The sequence below is a fragment of the Vicia villosa genome, unplaced genomic scaffold, assembly GCF_029867415.1.
Source record: "Vicia villosa cultivar HV-30 ecotype Madison, WI unplaced genomic scaffold, Vvil1.0 ctg.003182F_1_1, whole genome shotgun sequence".
Lineage (NCBI taxonomy): Eukaryota > Viridiplantae > Streptophyta > Magnoliopsida > Fabales > Fabaceae > Vicia > Vicia villosa.
The window spans coordinates 11,511-32,570 of record NW_026706131.1 but is presented as its reverse complement, the minus strand read 5'-3'; the positions used below and the strand labels follow the sequence as shown (position 1 = coordinate 32,570).

The following is a 21,060-nucleotide window of genomic DNA, read 5'->3' as shown; positions in this document are numbered from 1 at the left end:
ACCTGCTTACAAGACTTACTGCGTATGCTATGTCGGGTCTAGTACAGACCATAGCATACATCAAAGAACCGACTATATTAGCATATGGGATGCTCTTCATATAGGCTCTTTCGACATCAGTATTGGGACACTGATCAATACTCAACTTGAATTGAGGGTTTGTTGGAGTCACAACTGGCTTCGAATTCGACATACCAAACTTTTCAAGAATCTTCCGTAGATATGCCTCTTGAGATAGGCATAACTTCGACTTCTTTCTATCTCTTTGAATGTTAATTCCAAGAATCCTGGAAGCAGCTCCCAGATCCTTCATATCGAACTCCTTATTGAGTTCAGCCTTTACCCTCGTCACATCTTCAACATTATTGCTTGCTATGAGAATATCATCCACATAAAGCAACAAAATAACAAATGAATTACCAGGTCGAAATCTGAAGTAAACACAGTGGTCGAACTGACTTCTAATGAAACTTATGCGTGCCATGAACTTGTCGAATCTCCTATTCCACTGTCGAGGAGATTGTTTCAGCCCATATAAAGATCTCTTTAGCTTGCACACATAATCTTCCTTCCCCTTTTCGACATACCCTTCAGGTTGCCTCATCAGGATTGTTTCATCTAGATTACCATACAAGAACGCAGTCTTCACATCCATCTGTTCCAGTTCAAGGTCGAACTGTGCCACCATGGCAAGTAACATTCGAATGGACCTATGCTTCACAACAGGAGAGAACACATCATTGAAGTCGACACCTTCTTTCTGAGTGAAACCCCTTGCAACTAACCTTGCCTTGTATCTTTTCGACGTCACTCCTTCAATTCCTTCTTTAACTTTGAAAATCCATTTACAGCTGAATAACCTTGCCCCAGCAGGTTTCTTGATCAGTTCCCAAGTGTGATTATCATGAAGAGATTTCATCTCATCATTCATGGCCTTCAACCATTCAGTCTTATTTCGACTCCTCATAACTTCCTTGTAGTCTCTAGGTTCTTCGTCTAGAACCTCACTTGCAGAGATTAAGGCATAAGCTATAAGATCTGCATACCCAAGTCTCCGAGGTGCCTTGATGACTCTTCTCGACCTATCTCTCGACAATAGGTAGTCATCGTCAGTTTCCTCAACTTCAGCATCTTCTGCTTCTTCTTCGACTCCATCTGGGATATGCAATTCAGCATCAACATGCTCCACCTCAACAGGAATCTCGACCTGTTCCAGCTCTTCGTCAGATGTTTCTGTACTTCGGCCAACATCATCAGTTTTCTTAAAAGCCATTTCAGCTTCATTGAAAACTACATCTCGACTGGTGATACATCTCCTGTGACCTGGCTCTAGGCACCATAGCCTATAAGCTTTGACTCCTTCAGGGTATCCCATGAACATGCATTTCAGAGCTCTAGGTTCGACCTTTTCTTGCCTAATGTGAGCATAGGCTATGCAGCCAAATACTCTCAGTTTGTCGAGATCTGGTGGATGTCCCGACCAAACTTCTTCAGGTGTCTTCATATCTAACGCTGTCGAAGGACATCTGTTTATCAGATATGTTGCTGTCGAGACAGCCTCAGCCCATAACACCTTCGTTAACCCCACACTAGTCAACATGCATCTGACTCTCTCCAAAATAGTTCGATTAAACCTTTCAGCCAAACCATTTTGCTGTGGAGTACCTGCAGTAGTTCTATGTCTTGCAATACCAGAGGCAGTACACAACCTGTCGAATGCCTCATTGCAAAATTCAAGGCCATTGTCGGTTCTCAACCTCTTGACCTTTCTGCCAGTTTGATTTTCAACCAGAGTCTTCCAACTTTTGAAATTCTCAAAAGTTTCATCCTTAATCTTCTGGATGAATACCCATAATTTTCTGGAATAATCATCTACTATGGATAGAAAATACCTTGCTCCTGAATGTGATGGACACCTTGCAGGCCCCCAAAGATCAGCATGGATGTAATCAAGGGATCCATGTGTTCTTTGTTTGCCTTTGTTGAACTTCACTCTGCAAGATTTTCCAAGTACACAGGGTTCACAAAACTTCAGCTTTTCGACTTTGTCTCCACCAAGCAGATTTTGTTTCCCTAATTTGACCAGACCCCTTTCACTGACATGGCCCAATCTCATGTGCCATATTTTTGTTTTCGACAAAGGTTTTGTGGATGCAACATTTGTCGAACCACTTACAACTTCGGCCTCAAGGGTATACAAGCCTTGTTTCTTCACGCCTCTCAAGAATTCCTTCGAACCCTTCATGACTCTTAGGATACTTTTCTCTCCTTGGAAAACATATCCTTTCTTGTCGAATTCATCAAGAGAAGGCAGATTTCTCTTCAAATCAGGAACATACCTGACTTCAGTCAACAACCTTATTGACTCATCATGGAGCTTGAATCTAATAGATCCAATACCTGCAATCTTGCAAGCCTTGTTGTTTCCCAGCAATACTGATCCACCATCTTGATCACATAATTCCTCGAACAAGTCTTTGTTTGGAGTCATGTGCCAAGTGCAACATGAATCCATAATCCACTCCTTCTTAGAGTCACTGCTTGAAACCACAAGAACATCAGATGATTCGAAATCATCTTGAACAATGGCAGCGTTGCCATTATCCTTACCTCCATGATATTTCAGGCGTTCAGGGCACACCTTTCTTATGTGACCCTCCTTTTTACAATGGTAGCATCGAATGCCAGATGCTTCGCCACTGTAAGACTTTGACTGGCTTTTGCCTTTCTTCTTGTCGAACTTACCATCCTTTCGTAAGAGTTTTCCTTTAACGGCCAAACCTTCGCCAACAGTCGAAGGTTTATGCTCCTTTCGTTCATTCAAGTCCTTAGAGTACAAGACTGATTGAACTTCTTCAAACGCCAGGGACTCCCTTCCATACAAGAGAGTTTCTTTGAAGTGAGCATGTGATTGAGGCAAAGAACACAATAGTAACAGCGCTTGATCTTCATCATCGATCTTCACATCAATATTTTCAAGATCAAGAATCAGCTTGTTGAACATATCCAACTGCTCAGTCAATACTTTGTCTTCAATCATCTTAAATGAATACAGAGCTTGCTTCAGGTAGAGTCGATTTACCAGCGATTTGGTCATATACAAACTTTCAAGTTTCACCCATAACCCTGATGCTGTCGTCTCCTTTGATACCTGTCGGAGAACCTTATCACCAAGGCTCAACAAAATTGCGCTGTGTGCTTTCTCGATCATATTCGTCTTCTCCGCTGCCATCAATTATGCATTCATGGCTGCCTCTACCTTCAACGCTTCCAAACAACCCTGCTGAACCAGTAGGGCTTTCATCTTCAAGCGCCACAAACCGAAATCATTCACTCCGGTGAACTTTTCAATCTCATACTTTGTTGAAGGCATCTTCTCCACGCTCACCGCACCAATTTGTTGTGAATTCAATGCCAAGAACAAAGTATAAACCAAGGAAGTATTAAGGACAAGGAAGAAGAGGAACACAAGAATTGGTTATAACTGTTTTTCTTTCACTTTCTCTTAAAACAAGATTACAAGTTTACAAGAATAACAAATAACCTCTCTCACCCTAAATTAGGATTTCCAGCTTACAATGATGAGAGACTAGTATGCTATTTATAATAAAACCTAACATACTAACTAATAGGATTTTTCCACAAGGCCCATTACACAAGCCAACTTAATAAACAAGCTAACTTAACAAATTAGGGTTTAAACACTAAAACCTAATTTAACATGCTAACAACCCTAGCATCTTCGACACAAGCATGTGAACAACCTTCGACTTCATGCTTAACCCTGTCGAACCAAGAAGCTACCCTTCGGCCATACTAGAGTTCGATCCAATATCTCACACCTACATATCCCTAATGGAAGTCAGAGCTTTTTGTAGTTCAGGGAACTAATTAGGGAAGTAAATTGGTTTTGGGTGCCTTGTTTGAACTCAAGGTTGAAGTTTGAATTAAATCTCTGCTTGCAGAAAAGAGACATGTCGTCATCTTAATGGAGATACATTTCAATTGTTTTACCACAAACATTTTGAAAGTGAGTGAAAATGAGGGTTCTTTCATGATAAGATAGGGACCTTACTTCTGTGTATGCAAGTATGCCAATATCATCTTATATGAAGTAAAAGATTTCAACCATTAGAGGAAGACAACAGTCTGGATATGAAGTCAACAGAGCAAGCAGTCTTATATCAATCTAAATGGGAAATGTTTTTTATGAAAATGATGTTATTTTGACGGTGTTCTGTAAGAAGCCCAAAATTGTGGCTGACTTTAACTAGATAGTGTTTTGTTTTATTTCACTGAAGGATTTATTTGGTGTTCTGTACAAAGGCCAGAATTGTGGCTGACATAGAAAGGATACAGTACATCTTGTTTAAAGCCCAAGATTAAGGCTGATATTATTGAGGAAACAGATGTGGAATCTTGACTCTACTAAGGAGAAGAATTATTGGAGATTGAAAGTATGGGTGATAGAGACTGTCCATGTCTCTCATTCCAAAAGGTGAACTCAATACTAAGATTGAGACATACTTGACTTGTTTGAAGTCTGGTTTGAAGAATAGAAGAATCTCACTAGGGTAGGCTAAAAGGTGACTAAAGACATGTTCCTATGTTTATAACAAAATGATTTACAAGAATGATTAAGTTCAAAAATCCAAATGAAATTATATTTTAAAGTATTTTAAAATACCTAAAAACACACCATTTTAAACCTAATAAAAATATGTCAAATAAATAATATTTTTGTGATTTTTTTAGATGTTCATAAAATAGGTATGATAAATGACTGGTGTGTGAAAAATCAAGTGAAAATGATTTAATCTGATAGGTAAAATGATTAATTAAAGTTGTAAAGACAATGAAAATTATAGCAACACACGATCGATGTCGTGTCGGATGTTATTACATCCACTAAGACACAGATCAACGAATTATGCAGATAGTAAACAAAACCAGTAAAGAACAAAGATAATTGTTTACCCATTTCGGTGTACAACAACACCTACTCTGGGGGCTACCAAGCCAGGGAGGAAATCTACTATAAGCAATATTAATTCAGAGCTAAACTCCCCCGTTTACAACTCCTCACTTAAGACCTACCCAATGCAATTTCAATCTAGTGCTAGACCTGAGTCCATACTTACTCCCCCTCAATCATAGCACTGATAACAAACAGATAATTATAAAAAGCAAATTGAAGACACACTTCAAACAAATCTTGATCTTGCTTAGAAGCTTCAATCAAGAGACACAACACTCATGCTTAAAAGCTTAGAGTGATAAAAACAATTACAACTCAAAAACACCTTATTCCAATACAATCATCAAAGTGACAATTGCTTGGAGTACAAGAAAAACACTAAGACACACGTTAATACACAGAAAACACAATAATCTTCACGCTCAAAATCTCTGCCTCTAAAAGTAGAATTAGCAATCTTCTTACAGGCAGCACTTGGGCCTTCCAAACATAAATTAGGATTAACCAAGTTAACCTAATTTCCACATCATCAGGGTGTTCATATATGCTGTAGTACGAGATATTTTAGCGCAAATCATACAACACAAAATATAAAGTTTCCTAAATTGTAGCCTGAGATAAATAAGGAAACATAATAGCTAAAATATAACAGCTACTGCTGTCATATACTGATGTCATGACATCGAGCATGACATCCAACCAAAACCAGTATTTCCTCAACCACATAATCCTGCACAATTCCATACATAGTGTGTCATGACATTAGTCAAGACATCACACACACAGACAGGAATATTTTACCATAAAATGCAGCCAATTTAAAAGCATTTACAAACTCCTCCTTTAGAAATTTTTTGGCTAAAACAACCAGTCACCACATTATCAGAGAATCTTGCAGCATGAAAACACACAGCACACAACCATAGCAAACAACCCGTCAACCACACCTGCATGAATAACTAATACAACTACTCATTACCACATCAATCAGCATGCATGATTATACTACTGCTACAACTACCAGACAGGCTATACCACCACATCATACCATCACACAAACATATCAACACCGACGCTTCTGTTTCAAGCATCAAACTCATGAACCAGGATCTTGTGAAAATTCAATATGTCTTGGATCCTGACTTGGAGGAAATTCCAGAACCAACTGCGGATGACACCGTCGCTTCTGTTTCAAGCATCAAACTCATGAACCAGGATCTTGTGAAAATTCAATATGTCTTGGATCCTGACTTGGAGGAAATTCCGGAACCAACTGCGGATGACACCGATGAAATAAAAAAAACTGATGTCCCTGAAGCTTTCCAAGTCGGCGCAATCATAGCAAAATTGCCACCTTCCTGGAAAGGATACAGAAAGAAATTGCTGCATAGTTCTGAGGATCTCTCGTTGGAGAAACTTCAGAAACACCTTCGAATCGAGGAAGAAATGAAGGATCGTCCTGGGTATTCCTGCATCGAAACTCTAAGACATTCGAGAGTGCTTGAAATACTTTAAGGAAAGTCATTCCATTCACGATTCCAGCCTCGGTCCTCTCGATTGAAACATATATTTTCTAACAATCTTAAAGTATATCAAACCATGGCCAACGACGCTTTTGTTTCAAGCATCAAACTCATGAACCAGGATCTTGTGAGAACTCAATATCTTGGATCCTCACTTGGAGGAAATTCCAGAACCAACTGCGGATGACACCGTCGCTTCTGTTTCAAGCATCAAACTCTTGAACCAGGATCTTGTGAAAATTCAATATGTCTTGGATCCTGACTTGGAGGAAATTCCAGAACCAACTGCGGATGACACCGATGAAATAAAAAAAATTGATGTCCCTGAAGCTTTCCAAGTCGGTGCAATCATAGAAAAATTGCCACCTTCGTGGAAAGGATACAGAAAGAAATTGCTGCATAGTTCTGAGGATCTCTCGTTGGAGAAACTTCATAAAAACCTTCGAATCGAGGAAGAAACGAAGGATCGTGAAAAGACCGAGTCCGCTGGATTTGCAAAGGCAAATATTGTTGCTGCAAAGGGAAAGAAAAAGTATGATGGCACAAAAAACCATCTTGGTCCAAAGAAAGGTTATAATAGGTTCAATAACTCTGGCGGACAAAAGGGTACTAAAAATGGATGCTATGCATGTGGCAAACCCGGACATTATGCTCGAGATTGCAGGCACAACAAGCCCAAAACTGAGGTTAATGTTGTTCATGTCAATGACGACATAATCGCTACTGTAAGCGAAATTATGGCCATCAAAGGAAAAGTCCAAGGATGGTGGTATGACACATGTGCAACTGTACATGTGTCTTATGATAAAGCGGCATTCAAAACCTATATTGAAGTCAATGATGGACAGGAAGTGCAAATGGGCAATGAAGTATGATCAAGAGTCGTTGGAACAGGATCCGTCGAACTCAACTTCACCTCTGGAAAGAAAGTCACTCTTGTCAATGTTCTTCATGTTCCCGACATGAATAGGAACCTTGTTAGTGGGGACTTGTTGGGAAAACCGGGCATTAAATCTGTATATGAATCGGGCAAGTTAATATTGACCCGTAATGGTATATTTGTAGGAAAAGGATATTTCGCTGAAGGAATGATCAAACTTTGTACTACCGACAATATTATTAATGAAATTTCTAATTCTGCTTATATGCTTGAATCTATTTCATTATGGCACTCTAGATTAGCACATATTGGTATTAGTACTATGAATAGAATAATCAAATCTGGGTTGATATTATGCAACATTCATGATTTCGGAAAATGCGAAATATGTGTTAAGTCTAAAATGATTAAGAAATCTTTCAAAAGTGTTGAAAGAAAAACAAATGTTATTGATCTTGTGCACTCTGACTTGTGTGAATTCAATAGAATGTTGACCCGTGGGGGAAATCGTTATTTTATAACATTTATCGATGATTGTTCTAGGTTCACACATGTATATCTCTTAAAGCATAAAGATGATGCCTTTAATGCTTTTAAAACTTATAAAGCGGAAGTTGAAAATCAATTAAGTACTACCATAAAAGTACTTAGAAGTGATAGAAGCGGTGAATACTTCTCGGCAGAATTTGATGCATATTGTGAAGAATATGGCATAATACATGAATGTTCTGCGCCTCGCACACCACAACAAAATGGCATGGCCGAAAGAAAAAATAGAACATATCAAGAAATGATTAATGCTATGTTAATGCATTCAGAGTTGCCATTTAATTTGTGGGGTGAAGCATTATTATCCGCATGTCACATAATGAACAGAATTCCATTAAAAACAACTGGAATTTCTCCATGTGAAAAATGGAGAGGAAGATCACCAAATATTGATTATTTTAGAGTGTGGGGGTGTGTGGCATATTACAAAATATGGATCCCAAAAGAACAAAATTAGGTCCTCGAGGGATCAGCTGTGCCTTCATAGGATATGCACCAAATAGTAAAGCATATAGACTTTTAAATTTAGAGTCTAATGTAATTGTCGAATCTAGAGATGTGGAATTCTTCGAAAATCTTATCACAAAGAATAAAGAACCAGAGAATCCCACGATCAAAGAGTCTTGTGACAATGATTCGACTCGGATTGTTGAAAAACAACCCGAACCAAGAAGAAGCAAAAGGGCATGAAAAAATAAGGGTCTAGGACCAGATGAAATCGATTTTCAACTTATTTCCGTTTATCTAGTTGAAGGAAATAACAAGAATGATGTTCATAAAATTCCTATTATTCTTCAAATTGAAGATGATCCTAAAACATATAAAGAAGCAATGACTTCTAGAGACGCTTCTTTTTGGAAGGATGCTATCCAAGATGAAATGGATTCAATTATGTCAAACCATACTTGGGAACTAGTTGATCTTCCGAAGGGATCAAGACCTATTGGATGCAAATGGATGTTTAGGAAGAAGTATCACAGTAATGGTACATTAAACACCTACAAGGCCAGACTAGTTGCAAAAGGATTTAGACAAAAGGAAGGTATTGATTATTTTGATACATATGCACCAGTGGCAAAACCTACGACGATTAGAATTTTGTTTGCACTAGCCTCCTTGAACAACCTTATTGTACATCAAATGGACGTTAAAATAGCATTCCTAAATGGCGATCTCGACGAGGAAATTTATATGGAGCAACCATAAGGCTACACACTTCATGGAAATGAACAAAAGGTATGTAAACTTGTCAAATCTTTATACGGTTTAAAACAGGCACCAAAACAATGGCTCCAAAAATTTGACACTGCCATACTTTCAAATGGGTTCATTCCAAACTCTTGTGAAAATGCTTGTACACAAAGGTGTGTGGAAATGCTATTATATTTCTATGTCTATATGTTGATGACATGTTGATTATTAGCAATGAAATGAATGGAATCTTAGAAACAAAAGGTTTTCTAACTTCCACATTCAAGATGAAAGATCTGGGATTAGTTGACACTATACTAGGGATCAAAGTAAGACGAAATAGTGGGGGTTATGAACTTAATCAAACTCATTATATTGAAAAAATGTTGGAAAAGTTCAAACACCTTAACTTCAAGGAAGTAAACACTCCATTCGATCCTAGTGTCAAACTTCAAAAGAACAATGATAGATCCATAACACAATTGGAATATGAAAGTGCAATTGGATGTCTAATGTACTTAATGCAATGTACTAGACCAAACATAGCATTTGCTGTTAGTAAAATGGGTAGATTTACTAGCAATCCAAATGATGAACATTGGAAGGCAATAACAAGAATTTTTGGATATTTGTCAAAGACTAAAAACCTTGGCCTTCATTATGGTAAGTTTCCTGCCATACTAGAAGGATATACCGACGCAAGTTAGATATCAAGTGTTGGAGATTATAAATCTACAACTGGGTGGATATTCACATTAGCTGGAGGTGAGATTTCTTGGAAGAGCAAGAAACAAACATGCATTACTCTCTCAACCATGGAATCAGAGTTTGTGGCTCTTGCATCTGCTGGACAAGAAGCAGAATGGTTGAGGGATCTCTTATTAGAGGTTCCATTAGCTAAAGAAAATGTTTCAAAGGTGTTGATACATTTTGATAGTCAAGCCACCCTGGCTAGAGCATTCAGTGAAATATATAATGGAAAGTCTAGACACATAGGTCTTAGACATTCTCTCGTGAAAAAAATGATAAAGGATGGGATCATTTCACTAACATATATACAAACTAGCTACAATTTGGCTGATCCTTTTACTAAACCACTATCCAGAGATTTAGTAAAGACTACCTCGAAAGGTATGGGATTAAAACTCCTTGAATGAGGGTTCCGACAATGATAGCAACCCAATCTGAAGTTAATACATCTTAACCTAAGAATCAATGGGTAACAACAAGTCGTTGATTTGGAAGTTGGTGCAACATTTCGTGATAAATGTTGACTATTACATAATTGAGGGTTGATGTCATACCCCAAAATTTGCCCATACTATTTCTCTTATACAAATTCAAATCAATACCTTAAGGTCCAAGGCACACTCTCCTAAACAATGGCTTACAGAACTAGGGTTTTGTTGTCCTGAAAGAAAATCAATGAACCAATGGTTCCAAGGCATCCTATAGGGCTCAATATATCTCACATTTATCAAGTCTCAACCCAAAGGATTGATCACTCAATTGTTCAGAAAATCAACAGTCGACTGGGTTAACCTAATAGTCAACTGAACTTTGACCAGCCATAACTTTCACATGGAACATCCAAAATTTTCCATCCAAAGTTCATTTTGAAGGAAATTGAATTCTCTCTCACATGCCAAGTCTAAAAATGCTCCATTTGAGAGATATGGACTAAAACATTATAGGTCCTTTTTAAAAGTCAACAAAAAGACATTTTTTTCAAAAGGACACATAAGGAGCATGGAAATTAATTTTGACATGAGACCAAAAACACTGGTTAGAGGACTCTTCAAGGTTTCTAGAAAGTCCTAGAACTCTTCCATACCTCAAAAACTGAGAGAGATATGTCTTGTCAAAGTTGGACAAATTTGAGTGAAAAAGGTAAAACAAAAGTGGTTCAAAATAGATTTTCTTGCAAAGGGACCCAACTTTTTATGGCCCAATCTTGTTCCATAAGTCATCCAAGGCCTCAAGTCTAGTTCCCACGAATTTATAAGTGATAACACGATTTTATATCGTATATTTAGCTTGAAATCCATAGATATTTATAGCATTTTCTGTTTATTATATTGATTTATTATGATATTACGCGAGTTTTTGCTTTGTTTCAGGTTTTACACTCTTATTATGACTAATTGTGAAAAAGAGAAGAAATGGAGCTAAAACGACCCCTTTCTATGCCTAAAAGATGAAAAAGGAGTGCTGAAGTGAAAGAGGGGTGCAAATAAGGCCCAAGTGTGCTGAAAGAGACCCAAAGACCCAATGAAGCAATCCAGCCCACGAAGGAAAGCAGCCCAAGCCACACAACTAAGCAGAGACGCACGTCTATGCCACCTCAGCAAAAGGGAGACGCACGTCTCCACTTCCCTGAAGATTCTCCACTTGAGACGCACGTCTCAAGTCACGCGCCCAGTCTCCCTGAAGAATCGGAGACGCACGTCTCCAAGCCAGTCTGTTGGAAGCTCCTCTTTTCACGCAACTTCACTTCAAAGCCTCGCCTATAAATAGAGGCAGATACTTCACTTCAACCTGTCCGATTTTCTGCTAACGAAGTGCTGCCAAAATTGTACCGCGAACCGTATTTTCATTCTGCTTTCATTCAAACACTTATTTTCTCACAACGATTTCTACACCGGAAATTGTTGTGAACTTTTTATAGATCTAGCCTTACGTTAGATTTATCGCTTTTATTTCCTTGTTTTATTTTCTGTCCGTTTAAATTCCGAAGAACGATCCAGCCAACCTGTGATGGAGGTTCGATACTTGAAGATTTATTTGCCATTTATTTAATTCAGGTTTAATATTTACCGCATTATTTATATATTTATTTGCATGATATATTGTATGCCTATTAACATGCCTATTACTATAAACCGAATCTATTTATGCATGTTTAACCGTATTAATATGTCTGGCTAAATTACTAAGGTGTCGGTATGTAGAGTAAGTTAACCGTGGGATCCGAAATAAATTGGCTTAATTATGTTTTATTAAATATCACTTATTTTTGGTTTGTATGTCTAATTTAATTAGTAAGTCTTAAAACCAATAGAGCGAAAGTTTGAGGGGTTAAGACGGTCAAAGGTTAAAATCAATAGAGCGAAAATTTGAGATCGTTAACCGGATAGTAGACATAGGACATTAGTTTTAAGGATGGCGAAAGCGTATTAAAACTAATTGGGACTTATTTATTTTCAAAAATTGTTTTTACACCCGAGCGGGATGGCGAAAGCGTACGTTAGGGATATTAGCTTGCTCCGAGTCAACAGAGCGAAAGTTTGAGATTAGGAGATTTAAATAGATAACAACTTCATAAAATAGGCATTTTATTAATTACGTTGTTTCCAAAAAGCTCTTCTAAAATCTAATGGGATGGCGAAAGCGTACATTAGGATTAGGATAGTAATCTGAATCAACAGAGCGAAAGTTTGAGACGAGGATTTTTAATCAATTGAATTAGTAAAGATTTTTAATTTAATTATGCAAAAGCCAATGGACCTTCAGATTACCTTAAGTTAAACGAAATACATACTGATACCTGTCTTTTATTATATTCTTTATTTCTCACAATCACTTTCCCTTAGGAACAATCAAAATTTTAGTAGCCCTAGCTTTACATAGTAACCTTAGATAACGGTAGATCGATTCATAGTCCCTGTGGATTCGATATCTTTTAAAACTACACGACACGACTGTGCACTTGCAGTCATCAGATTTATAGACACGTAAAGTCGCGATCAAGTTTTTGGCGCCGTTGCCGGGGACTATTTAAGTCGATATCGTAACTCACTGTTACACCGTAGAGACTAGGACAATTCTTCCCTTTCTTTCTGAACGATTGTATGCCAAATACTCGTTCACAAGGAGGAGATTTAATACAACGAATTAACGAGATCGAACGTTTCATTAACGTCAAACGTCGAGCTCGCAATCTTCCCGAAGTAGACCCAATTCCGATTAATCAGGAATTGACTTTTACTGATCAAATTAATCAATTCACCCCAAAGTTAGAGATGGCTGCTCCTCGTCCTCTTAGAGACTATGCCGCTCCTTCGCGCGCTGAACCGCACTCAAGTATCGCACCACCTGCGATTGAGGCAAATAATTTCGAACTGAAGCCTTCACTGGTCCAAGCTGTTCAACAGAATCAATTCTCTGAAGCCCTGTAGACGACCCTAACCTCCATTTATCTGTGTTCGTGCAATACGCCGACACCGTCAAAGCTAACAACGTTAGTTCCGAAGCTATTCGATTACGTCTCTTTCCTTTCTCCTTGAGAGATAGAGCTAGAGCGTGGCTTCAATCCCTGCCTTCAAATTCCATAACTACATGGGACGAATTGAAGAGAGTATTCTTAGCGAGATACTTCCCGCCTAGCAAAACTGCTATGCTCAGAGGTCAAATCAACAGATTTACCCAGAAAGATAACGAATCACTCTTCGAAGCTTGGGAACGTTATAAGGACATGCTTAGACTATGCCCTCATCATGGACTCGGACCATGGCTGATCATCCATACTTTCTATGGTGGTCTCTTATATAACACTAAAATGACTATAGATGCCGCTGCTGGCGGAGCATTAATGGACAAGCCTCATGATGAAGCATATAACCTCATAGAGAACATGGCACAAAACCATTACCAATGGGGTGGAGAATGAGCCGCTCTAGAGAAAGCCCAAACCAAAGGAGGAATGTACGAAATAAGTGGTATAGACCGAGTTAATGCGAAAGTAGACGCTTTAACTCAAAAGATCGAGAACTTAACCATCACTCCTTCAGCCACCGCTGCTGCTGTAACACCTAACTGCGAGATCTGTGGATTGACTGGACATGTAGTTGTCGAATGTCAACTCTTGACTGGAGCCCCATCTGATCAAGTAAACTATGCTCAAGGAAACCCTTATTCTAACACGTACAACCCTGGATGGAAGAACCATCCGAACTTTTCCTATAAAAACAACAATGCGTTGTACGCACCTGGACAAGCACCTGCTGTACCACCTGGCTACCAAAAAGCGCCTGTAGTTGCTCAAAACACCCCTAGGAAGTCGAATCTAGAAATCATGATGGAAAACTTTATAGCTTCCCAACAACAAACCAACAAAGACTTCCTGAATCAAAAAATTCACAATAGCGAGCAACTAAAACAACTATCGAACAAAGTAGATGTTTTAGCTACGCATAACAAAATGCTAGAAACTCAAATCTCACAAGTAGCTCAACAACAAGCACCTACCGCCGCCCCTGCTGACACGTTTCCTGCTCAACCACAACCTAATCCTAAAGGACATGCGAACGCAATAACACTACGAAGTGGGACGAATTATGATGGACCCATTGATCCTAGAACTCAAAACGTACCCATGTCACAACAAGAGCCAAAGGAAACCCAAAAGACATCAAATGATGACCAAACTGCTAAGACTAAAGAGAACAATAACGAAGTGGAATCTGAAAAGGAAAAACCTTATGTTCCACCACCACCTTATAAGCCGCCAATTCCTTATCCTCAGAGATTAGCCAAATCAAAAACCGAAGCGCAATTTAAAAGATTTGTAGAACTTCTGAAACAATTAAACATAACCATACCATTCACAGAAGCCATAACTGAAATGCCTTCGTACGCTAAATTTCTGAAAGAAATCTTATCAAACAAAAAGAAACTCGAGGATAACGAAACCGTGACGCTTACAGCTGAATGTAGCGCTATCATCCAAAATAACATGCCTCCAAAACTGAAAGACCCTGGTAGTTTCTCTATACCCTGCGTAATAGGTAAAACCATTATAGAGAAGGCCCTGTGCGATTTGGGAGCTAGTGTTAGTTTGATGCTGTCATACCCCAAAATTTGACCTATCGTTTTAAACATTTATTTTGGTTAAAGCATGTTACTACTTTTCTATTTTTACTATCATTGTTTTATTCCAATTCTTTTAAATTTGTAATAGAGTTTATTTTTAAAAAGGAGGGATGAATATTAAACCGGTGGACTTAAGATTTAAGTTGTTAAGCCCATTCCTTAAGCCATTTAAAAGAGGGGTGCATTTTATTCTAGAAAGTCATGTTGGATTCAAATGAATCTTAAGTTCATTAGAACTAATTAAAATCATGATGTCATAAAAATATCTAAGTGTTTGTTTTTAATTTACTTTGGGTTATACTTAACTAATTTGTCATAAAGATTTTATAAATTAAATATGACTACGAATATAATTAAATTATTTATTATTATGATAATTTGATGGTAATTATTTATTATTGCTAATCATCATCACTATTAATAAAACAAGTTCATTATTATATTATTATTATTATTATATTATGGTTGGCTAAAAAAATAATATAATAATAATTACTCCTTAGAATATAATCACGTTTTACTAATTAAGTGGCTAATTAAAAGAATTATTATTAGTTGTTGATTATTATTATTAATAATACCTCTAAAATCGTTACTAATTAATTATTATCATTCAATTAATGTCACTAATTTATTACTGACTTTTGTTTTTTATGGTTTCTTTGACCAAGTCTAAATAGGGTTTATAGCCCTTTCTTCTTCATCTTCCTCATGGCCGCCCACCACCTTCAACCTCACAAAAACACTAACTTTTTTACCAAATCTAAAATATGTGAATCAATAAACACAAATAGAATCAAATATTCAAGAAAGGAAAATAATTATTTGATTAAATACAACAATTTTAAACTTTAAAATCGATTTACAACGAGACGTATCCGAAATTATAACCAAATTTACGAATCCGGAAACATTTTGAATCATAATCAATATATAATCAAAACAAAATCAAATCATCATATTTTAACGAATCAAATTCGATTAAGAGACTTAAAACCTATTTCCTAATTCATCACTCCTAAAAACTCTATAAAAGTAAAACCTAAAATCTACAGAAGGGGGACGGGAAAAAGACTTGGTGAAAAAAAAATTGGAGAGAAGGAGACGGATAAAAAGCTCGCCGCGCTGCCGATTTAAAACCTGGAACGAAGAAGAAGCGGAATCAAATCAAGATCGGAGAGAAAAAATAACGTAAAGAATTTCTGGAAAGAGGTAATCCGAATACTTAGCTTAGGATGTTATATCGATGAACATGCTTTGAATCTCGGATCTTGATTGTTGCCACTTAAAGCTCTTTGTTCACTTAAAGGCCACGTGATTGGTCAAGTGGGCGGTGCCCCACATAATCTTATCATACTCCCTCGTTTAAAACAAATGCATGCAGACCGTTCGATTAAAATATTCTAGATCTGCGTCCACAAATCACGATTTTGTGGACCATTGGATCTGGATCAATGATCACACTTCTGCAACTCACCATAATACCGTGAGCGTGCCCACATATTGGCTAGCGGATGGCTAAGTCTATTGGGCCTGATCCACTTATTCTTGCACTCCCTTAAATTACTTATTAACATAAAATACACCCCCTATTATTAATTAGATTTTCTAAACTACATTCATCTTTAATATTTAACTTATATTCATTTTATTCTATTGCCTTATTTTAATAAAAAATTAGATAAATAAAATAACCAATAATTATTTTTAAAAATTATAACAATCTATTAACTTTCTAACTTATATTTTTGTTTAATAAAATAGATTTAATTTATATAAATTATTCAGTAAATTGGTTAACGATCTTATTTAATCCAATATCTAAAAAATATCTATTTACAACTTATAAGAATATTTCATCATAACAAAATTTAGATAATATTTGTTTTTCTTAATTAATTTCTTAGAATTATCTCGTTTTACATTATGTATTTATACTTTGAAAAAATAATAATAATACCTTTTCTTACTAAATAATTTCTACTTTATAATACTATAATTGTGAACTTTTTTTAAGGTTCCTTTTTCTCTAATTTAAGAATTTCGAAATTCCCTTTACTACAACATTAAAAAATTATCTAAATCTAATTTAACTCTTCTAATTCAAATTAAAAAAAAACATTAGTTATCAATTACAAAAATATTAAAAAGGGATTGTACACCAAAAATACTTTTTACCATAACTACGGAAAAACTACGAAAAACTGCGAACTACGTAAAACACATTCAACATACAAAATAATGTACAATTCCATAAAAAACACCAAATCCCGAACTACGTTGACTCTGATCCTCCATCAAGGAGGTACGTAGGCATCTGGATAACCAGAACGAGTCTCCTTCCCTAAAATTAAGTAGGTTTGAGATTTTATTCTCTACCCTACTGTGCATTTTTAACTATAACATTTTTTATAAACCTTACCGTAATACTCAAACCTTAGAGACATTTTAGAAAACCTTAAGGAAGGGTTAAGGGTGCCTAACACCTTCCCTTGACCCTAATTTCTCAACTTACCCAATTTCTCTAACATTAGGTTTTTCTCCCATGTTTACCCTTATCTTAGGATAAAATAAAACATAGGTGGCGACTCTGTATTTTAGGTTAATAGCTTAAAATTTTAAAGCCGGTCGTAACAGATGCCTCTTTCAACCTGTAAGAAACTAAATCTAGGTGAGCTTAAAGCAACAAGAATGTCTCTTCAACTAGCAGACCGTTCAGTAAAATACCCTGTAGGAATGTTAGAGAATATCCCTGTTCGTGTAGGTCAATTCTACATCCCAACTGATTTCATCATTATGGATATCCAAGAAGATTCTAACATTCCGATCATATTAGGAAGACCATTTTTAGCAACCGCTGGTGCAATTATAGACGTAAAGCGAGGAAAGCTTACTTTCGAAGTAGGAGAAGAGAAAATAGAATTTATCCTTTCCCAATTCCTAAAAGCACCTTCTATAATTGACACATGCTGTTCTGCTGACATAATCGACGAGTGTGTTAATGAAATACAATCCGAGCCAAATAAGGACACCGAGATCCTAAAAATTCCTATACCGCCAATCCTTGAAGATGACAACTGGCATGGGGAATATCAAGATAACCACTTGTGTGAATGCTTGGCACTTACTCCTGATCCTATACCTGGACCGAAGAAACCTGCTATAGAACTGAAAACACTACCTACTGATCTTAGATACGAATTCCTAGACGAGGAACTAAATCGACCTGTTATAGTGAACGCCAACTTAGGACAAACCGAAACTGTAAAATTACTTACTGTCCTAAGAAAATACCCAACCGCTTTAGGATATAACATATCAGATTTGAAAGGAATAAGTCCTTCCCTCTGTATGCACCGCATTATGCTCGAAGACGACTGTAAAACATCTAGAGAACATCAAAGGCGGATAAATCCTATTATGAGCGATGTGGTTAAAAAGGAAATCCATAAACTACTAGAAGCCGGAATAATATATCCTATATCCGATAGTAAATGGGTTAGCCCTGTTCACGTCGTACCAAAGAAAGAAGGAGTTACTGTAATCACTAACGCTAAAGGCGAATCTGTAGCACAACGTACCCAAACTGGATGGAGAATGTGCATTGACTATAGGAAGTTAAACAAAGCTACCCGAAAAGACCATTTCCCTTTACCTTTCATAGATCAGATGCTCGAACCCCTAGCTAAACACTCGCATTTCTGCTATCTGGATGGATACTCCGGATTTTTCCAAATTCCTATCCACCCTGACGACCAAGAGAAGACCATGTTTACCTGTCCCAATGGTACATTCGCTTATAGACGAATGCCTTTTGGGCTTTGCAATGCACCCGCGACCTTCCAAAGATGCATGATGGCAATATTTGCCGACTTCCTAGATGGAATAATGGAGGTCTTTATGGACGACTTCTCTGTCTGTGAAGGAAGTTTCGAAACATGTTTAGAGAACCTTGAACTGGTACTTAAACGATGCGTAAGCGTAAACCTAGTCCTTAATTGGGAAAAATGCCATTTCATGGTTCGACAAGGAATTGTACTTGGACACATCGTATCCGATAGAGGGATCGAGGTAGATAAAGCCAAAATTGAAATTATCGAAAACCTTCAACCTCCCAAAACCGTTAGAGAAATAAGAAGTTTTCTAGGACACGCTGGTTTTTACCGACGTTTCGTTAAGGATTTCTCTAAAATTACAAAACCCTTAACTGAACTACTAATGAAAGACGCTGAATTCATTTTTACCGATTGTGGTGTCGTTTTCTTTTACCTCCCCGTTTCACTTGGGAGGACGGCACGCTAAACCCTTCACGCGAAATTTGGAAGGAGAATGCGCCCATGGTGGGATGAATTTTATTTCAGTTCTTCCTACGATATCACACGAACTTTCTTATTGGTCCTACGAGTAGGAAAGGGGAAAAAAGATCTCAACTAAACCCTAGGAGTTTGCTAAGTGTGGGGATTTCACCTAGACTAGAAATTCTGGAGTCCGGGAGGTCGGTTATACATAGGGAAGTGTTTAAACACCCTACATATCTGTAGTACTCTACAGGAAACTTCTCTGTGTCATTTGTGATTGTGTTTGCTGCTAATGATTGGGAAAGTTTCTCCTTTGTGTTAGGAGAAGGAATTGATTTGATTTGAAAAGACAGACAGATAGACAGACTGACTATTTTTGGTATTTTATTAGCTCGCTGAGATTCCTTGTGAACCTCATGCCTACATATCCCTAGTGGAAGTCAGAGCTTAATGTAGTTCGGGGAACTAACTAGGGAAATTAATTGTTTTTTGGTGCCTTGCTTGAAGCTCAAGGTTGAAGCTTGGAATTAAATCTCTGTTTACAGTAAAGAGACATGAAATCATCTTTACAGAGAGGTATTTGTACTATTCTACCACAAACATTTAAAGGAGTGACAGAATAACTGGATTCATTTCATTCAAGAGGGGGACCTTACTTGTGTGTGCAAGTATGCCAGTCAGATGCCTCTTAAATGAAAGAAAGATGCTCGTCCAAATTAGGGAAAGTGTACAAGTCTGGGGATGTGCCAGAGCATGTCTTTCAGAGTCCTAAATGGGAGACTTTGATTGAAATTGAAATTGAAATGTTTGTTTGTTTGAATGTGGTAGAGTAGTAAAAATATCTCTCTATAGAGATAAGCTATGTCTATCTACTATATAAAAGATTTGACTTTAGCTGGCTTGTATGAGGCCCAAGCTTGAGGCTTTTTGATTGATTAATTAATTATTATTGACTCTGGGAGATGACTCCACTGGGAATTAATTACAGGGTATTTTTGTGTTCTGTACAAAGCCCAGAATTGAGGCTGACTCTACTTAGGGAGACTCTATTTATGTGCCTTGTACAAAGCCCAAGGTTGTGGCTGACTATTGAGGATAATTGAATGAATGACTCTATTTTATGTGCCTTGTACAAAGCCCAAGGTTGTGGCTAACTCTAGCTAGGGAAAACATTATTTTCTGCCTTGTACAAAGCCCAAGGTTGTGGCGGACTCTTAAATGAATTAAGTATGGATGACTATATGGGGAAAAGATCCTAGGTGTTAGGAATCTTTGACACATGAAAATATGGTTTATCTGCCTTGTACAAAGCCCAAGGTTGTGGCTACTGAATGATGAAAAACTCACTAGGGAGACTCTATTATCTGCCTTGTACAATGCCCAAGGTTGAGGCTGACTCTTGACAGGGGAGTTTTATTGTTTGGGTGCCTTGTATGAAGCCCAAGGTTGAGGCTAAATGTTTTTGTTGGTTTTGACTCTAATGAGGAGATTTTATTTATGAAAAGACTGTTTTCTCTTTGGAAGCTAACCCTTTCCAGGGATTTTGACTCAGCTGGTGAATTTGTCTGTTAAAAGACTGACTTTATCATGTTTTTTTGGAGGCTGACCCTTTCCAAGGGTTTTGACTCTTTTTGGGGAAATTATCTCCTAAGAGAAATGAATCTTTATTTTTTGACATTTTTTATTAATTGACTTTGGAGGCTAACCTTTTCCAGGGGTTTTATATTGAAATGAAGGAATGTGTGGAAGCTAACCCTTTCCAGGGATTTA

General features: G+C 37.3%; 1 non-coding gene across 1 annotated transcript; it reads right to left on the bottom strand.

The window, feature by feature from the left end:
• Nucleotides 1–13,517: 13,517 nt before the first annotated feature.
• Nucleotides 13,518–13,624, bottom strand: LOC131640505 (small nucleolar RNA R71). Its single transcript, XR_009295264.1, has one exon. It is a non-coding gene; the product is annotated as a small nucleolar RNA R71 (small nucleolar RNA).
• Nucleotides 13,625–21,060: the final 7,436 nt, after the last annotated feature.